This window comes from Erinaceus europaeus, chromosome 6 (genome assembly GCF_950295315.1).
Source record: "Erinaceus europaeus chromosome 6, mEriEur2.1, whole genome shotgun sequence".
NCBI lineage: Eukaryota > Metazoa > Chordata > Mammalia > Eulipotyphla > Erinaceidae > Erinaceus > Erinaceus europaeus.
The window spans coordinates 41,934,634-41,940,643 of record NC_080167.1 but is presented as its reverse complement, the minus strand read 5'-3'; the positions used below and the strand labels follow the sequence as shown (position 1 = coordinate 41,940,643).

At 38.1% G+C, this 6,010-nt stretch overlaps 1 long non-coding RNA gene across 1 annotated transcript; it reads right to left on the bottom strand.

Annotated features, from left to right (window-relative positions):
• Positions 1 to 3,040: 3,040 nt before the first annotated feature.
• Positions 3,041 to 5,615, bottom strand: LOC132538911 (uncharacterized). Its single transcript, XR_009550222.1, has 2 exons — positions 5,161 to 5,615; positions 3,041 to 4,683 (listed from the first exon to the last, which is right to left on the bottom strand). It is a non-coding gene; the product is annotated as an uncharacterized LOC132538911 (long non-coding RNA).
• Between the last annotated feature and the right edge of the window lie 395 nt (positions 5,616 to 6,010).

Here is a 6,010-nt window from a genome sequence, read left to right as displayed (position 1 = left end):
GAAGAACAAACAAACAGAAAGCACCAGGTAGTAAATTAGACTAGACCTACATTTTATAAAAGGATTATTTATTTATCCATTCTCAGTGCTGAGTCTCTAACTTTACCTCAAGATGGACAGGAATCGGGAGTCGGGCGGTGGCGCAGTGGGTTAAGCGCACGTGGCGCAAAGCACAGGGACCGGCGTAAGGATCCCGGTTCGAGCCCCCGGCTCCCCACCTGCAGGGGAGTCGCTTCACGGGCGGTGAAGCAGGTCTGCAGGTGTCTTTCTCTCCCCTCTCTCTGTCTTCCCCTCCTCTCTCCATTTCTCTCTGTCCAATCCAACAGCAAAGCAACGTCAACAATGGCAATAATAACCGCAACGAAGCTGCAACAACTAGGGCAACAAAAAGGGGGAAAAATGGCCTCCAGGAGCGGTGGATTCATGGTGCAGGCACCGAACCCAGCAATAACCCTGGAGGGGAAAAAAAAAAAAAAGATGGACAGGAATTATAAAGAGGTCTTTGATGTAAAAATATATCCCAGAAGTCTAATAGTTAAAAGGGTATGATAACAAAAAAAAGGGGGGGAGGTTATGATAACAAGTAAATAATAGGCTGAGGCACTAGAATAGTGGTTTATGCAACAGATTTTCATGCCCAAGACTCAGAAGTCCTGGGTTTAATTCCCAACATAAACTATATCTAGGCAATGCTTGAATTAAAAAAAATTATTCACAAATATACAAGTTGAAGGGGGAGAACAGTTAAAAATAAAACCTTTATACAAGAAAAGTTAAATATATAAGAAAAAATATATATATATTTGGAAAAAACAATATGATTTCATTTAATGCATGATGTGGAGACTGTTAGAAAGATATCTGAAAGAATAGCCAGATTTCTGGACAATATCTTTTTTTTAATTTCTTTATTGTGGGATTAATGGTTTATAGTTGACAATAAAATACAATAGTTTATACATGCATAACATTTCCCAGTTTTCCACATAACAATTCAACCCCCACTAGGTCTTCTGCTATGTTCCAGGACCTGAACCCTCCCCCACCCACCTCAGAGTCTTTTTTTTTTATTCCTTTATTGGGGAATTAATGTTTTACAGTCGATAGTAGATACAATAGTTTGTACATGTATAACATTTCTCAGTTTTCCACATAACAATACAACCCCCATTAGGTCCTCTGCCATACTTTTCCAGGACTTGTACTCTCCCCGCAACCCACCCCAGAGTCTTTTACTTTGATGCAATACAACAGCTCCAGTTCAAGTTCTACTTGTATGGTTTTTTTTTTCTTCTGCCCCCAGGATTATCACTGGGGCTCGGTGCCTGCACTACAAATCCATCTGTTCCTTGGAGGCCATTTTTTCCCTTTTGTTGTCCTTGTTGTTTATTGTTGTTGTTGTTGTTGTCACTGTTGGATAGGACAGAGAGAAATCGAGAGAGAAGGGGAAGATAGAGAGAGGGAGAGAAAGACACCTGCAGAACTGCTTCACCGCCTGTGAAGCACCTCCCCACAGGTGGGGAGCTGGGGGCTTGAACTGGGATTCTTATGCCCATCCTTGTGCTTTGCAGCATGTACGCTTAACCTGCTGTGCTACCTCCCGGCCCCCTATTTGTGTTTTCTTTTCTGATCTTGTTTTTCAACTTCTACCTGAGAGTGAAATCATCGAATATTCATCCTTCTGTTTCTGACTTATTTCACTTAACATGATTTCTTTAAGCTCCATCCAAGATCGGCTGAAAACGATGAAATCACTATTTTTAATAGCCAAGTAGTATTCCATTGTGTATATATACCACAACTTGCTCAGCCACTCATCTGTTGATAGACACCTGGCTTGTTTCCAGGTTTTGGCTATTACAAATTGTGCTGCTGTGAACATAGGTATACACAGATCTTTTTGGATGGTTGTGTTTGGTTCACTGGATATATGCCCAGGAAAGGAATGGCACAATCATAGGATAGGTCCATTTCTAGCCTTCTGAGAGTTCTCCAAACTTCTCTCCACAGGGGTTGGATCAATTTGCATTCCTACAAGCAGTGTAGGAGGGTTCCTCTGTCCCATTTGTTGCTGCTATCTTTTCTAATGTATGATATTCTCACAGGAGTGAAGTGGTATCTCATTATTGTCTTTATTTGCATTTCTCTGATCATCAATGACTTGGAACATTTTTTCATGTTTGTTGACTTTTTGAATCTTTTCATGAAGAACATTCTGTTCATAGCCACTCCCTATTTTTGGATGGGGTCATTTGTTTTCTTGTTTCTTGAGTTTCATGAGCTAAATAAATAATAAGTAAAACTGATGATTTAAATGTCAAAATGAATGGCTAGGGAGGTAGCTTAGTGGTGAAACACAGGGTTCACATGCCTATAGTTTTGTGCTTGAGACCTAGCACTGCACATATGCTGAAGGGACTCTATTTGTCCTAAAAATAAAGAAAATTTTTAAGTTATGATATATATGTTCAATATAGTTCTACTTGGTAATTTAAAAAGATGACATTCTGTCCTTTTTGAAAAAATGGATGGAACTGAAGGTGATTGAGCTTAGTGAAGTAACTATGGAAATAAAAGACAGCTCATAACTTACTATGTGGAATATAAAGAATTGAAATACATGAACTAGCCAAAGAAAGAAAGAAAAAGAGAGAAAGAAAGAAAGGAACAAAGAGAGAAAGAAAGAGAGAAAGAAAGAAAGAGAGGAAGGAAGGAAGGAAGGAAAGAAGGAAGAAGGAGAAGAAGTAGCCAACTCAGCTCTAAGACGACTTTGTGAGAACTATGGTGGTTACCCTTGCAAGGAGGGGCAAAGAACCTTGGAGGTAGGAGTGGAGTGGAACTATACCCCTGTTATAGTCTTGTAATTAATTGTTTGTACAGAGATGAATTTTTGGTAAACGTTTGTTTTCCCTAAAAGACAAGTGAGAGATAGTAAATAGACTCAAAATGAATATAAAGTTCTGCTACATTACTGCAGAAAGTGTTTCTCAACTGATCCAACTTACCTAGAATTCCATTCACCTTTAATAAGAGAACAAAATTAGCTGAAAGTCAAAATTTTGTTTATTTGGGGATTGCAGAGAAATACAATTTAGAGAGCACAAGTTTCTGTTCCAAATTGATTACTCCTATGGCTAGAACGGTGGTTCAACAGGTAAGGCAGACTTGCATGAATGAAATCTGGGGTTTCAATCCTGACACTTTATATACCAGAGCAGTACTCAGATCTCTCTGTCTCCCTTGTTTCCTATCTTCCTCATGAAGTAAATATTATTGAAAATACCCTAAAATGGATTGCTCCTAAAGAGTTCAAAAGATACCAAAGGTACAAAATGTATTTGTACTTTGTATCTGAAATATGCATTCAGTGGTTCGGAGTTGTGTGCACAGGGCTGGGAAAACAGCATAATGCTTACACAAAAGGCTTTCATATCTGAGTTTCTGAGCTCATAGGTTTAATCTCCACAACCACCATAAATCAGAGCTGAGCAGTGCTCTGGAAATTAATTAATTAATAAAATGGTGTGCATGATGTCCAGCTGTGGCCATGACTATAAGCTCATTGAAGTCAGGGACCATGACTCTAATTTTTATTCCATATCACTTAGTATAGTGCTGGGTATGTCTCTTAATATTTATTCATAGGGAAATGAATGTATGTCTTTGAGGGAAATGAATGTATGTTTGCTTTCCATGAAATAGCTCACTTGAAATGTACTCTCAAACACTGCATTCTGTTATGAATGTCTTGGAGTCCAAAAAGCAAATATAGTAGTGTATGAATACAAGTAATTAAAGAACCAAAGAGATGTTGGTGAAAGTAAAGACTAAAGCAACTAGAATATGTATGAAGTTTTAAAATAACCATGTAACACAAGACTGCTTTCAGTAAGTCCATTTCTAAGGGTGAGAACAAAGACAGGAACTCATCTCATTCTAGGAAATTAAAATCAGGGACAATGGATTTGAATTACAATAAAGAAAGTGTAGACAAGCTTTGAAGGTAAAAAATAATAATAATAATAATGGCTGCAAAAACCAGCAGACTGTGTCATTGTCTTCCTTAATTTCTGTAGGCAAGCCCATCATTTTTGAATTTTAAATGATACCTACAAGGTCCTCTAGTCCAATACTGAATTTCATATGAGCATAGAACATTATTCTAGCAGTTGGGTTTTCAGAATAATTAATACTTAATTATGAGAATTCTTCCTGTCCTTATTCTTTTAAAGTTAGCATAGTTATATGCAGCCTGCAATTTTCCCAGCTGTGACCATGAACTGTGAGCTCAGATTAGTAGGGACTTAGAGGTTACACAGGCTCTTATGCTATATATATGCCCTTAGGTCAAGCGGATGAAGTAAACAGTTAATTTTACTCACAGATTTTTTTTTCCAAGGATGGGAGCTACTCTCTGCTCTAATCCAACTTTTCTAGCCTTTTCTTTACTCTGACACCATCTTCTCAGACAATATTTTTGTCCAACTCCATGTTAGCTATCAAGCAAAAGAAAAAATATATATATATACTACAATACTTGTGAGCCCCTCAGAAACATGCCTTAAATGGACTTCCTAGGTTCCTTCCACCCCAAGATCCCTATTCTCATCTACTCTGTTCCTACTTTGGTTCTTATTCATTAATCATTTTGTCCCACTTTAGATCTTGCCATCTTTCAGCCACCTAGTTGTAGACACTATGAAGATTCCATCTGGGCAAATGACCTCACCAATGTGTCCTGGAACTTCAACTCTCCAGAGCTCTACCCCACTAGGGAAAGATAAAAACAGGCTGGGGGTATGGGTCAACCTTACAATGCCCATAGCCAGTGGAGAAGCAATTATAGAAGCCAGAATAAAAATTGTTTTTGGGGTGCAGAACTTCTGCACCCCAAAAACAATTGTGATCCATACTCCCAGTGGGGGAGAAGTGATAGGAGGAAGAGGATAAGAGGGCTCTGAACTCCAACTCCATCAGAACCCAGAGAGAGAAGAGGAAAAAGAGAGGGACACTTGGATGTAATAATAGCGTATGTGTAGCTTGGAAAGGAATAGATGGGACATTAAAAAAAAAAAGAGGGCTATTATATACAACTCTAGACAGTTGTAGAAATAATAATCAATCCATATCTGCAACTTTAGGAAAACTGCTGTAGCTTACAATAGAGGGATTGGGGATTCAGAAATCTGGTAGTGGGGATGGTATGGAATTATACCCTGCTGACATGTAATTTTGTAAATAAAGAGGAACTAGATAATATGAACAGGCCAATCACAGCCAACAAAACTGAAACAGTTGTCAAAAACCTTCCCAAGAATAAAAGTCCTTCCAGAAGACTCAAGACACAGGAATACTCCCTTCTAGCTTCTATGACACCAATATCACTCTGATACCAAAAACAGACAGGGACACAACCAAAAAAACTACAGACCAATATCTCTGATGAACATAGATGCTAAAATATTGAATAAAATTCTAGCCAACCAGATACAGCAGTATATTAAAAGATTGTTCATCATGATCAAGTGGGGTTTATCCCAGGAGTACAAGGTTGGTTTAATATATGTAAATCAATCAATGTGATCCACTACATCAATAAAAGAAAGACCAAAAACCACATGGTCATATCAATAGATGCAGAGAAAGCCTTTGACAAAATACAACATTCTTTTATGATCAAAACACTAAAAAAAAAAATGGGAATAGATGGAAAATTCCTGAAGATACTGGAATCTATATATAACAAACCTACAACCAACATCATACCAACGGTGAAAAACTGAAAGCATTTCCCCTCAGATCAGGTACTAGACAGGGCTGCCCACTATCACCATTACTATTCAACATAGTGTTGGAAGTTCTTGCCATAGCAATCAGGCAGGAGCAAGGAATTCAAGGGATACAGATTGGAAGAGAAGAAGTCAAACTCTCCCTATTTGCAGATGACATGATAGTATACATAGAAAAACCTAAGGAATCCAACAAGAAGCTTTTCAAAAGCTTTTTTTCA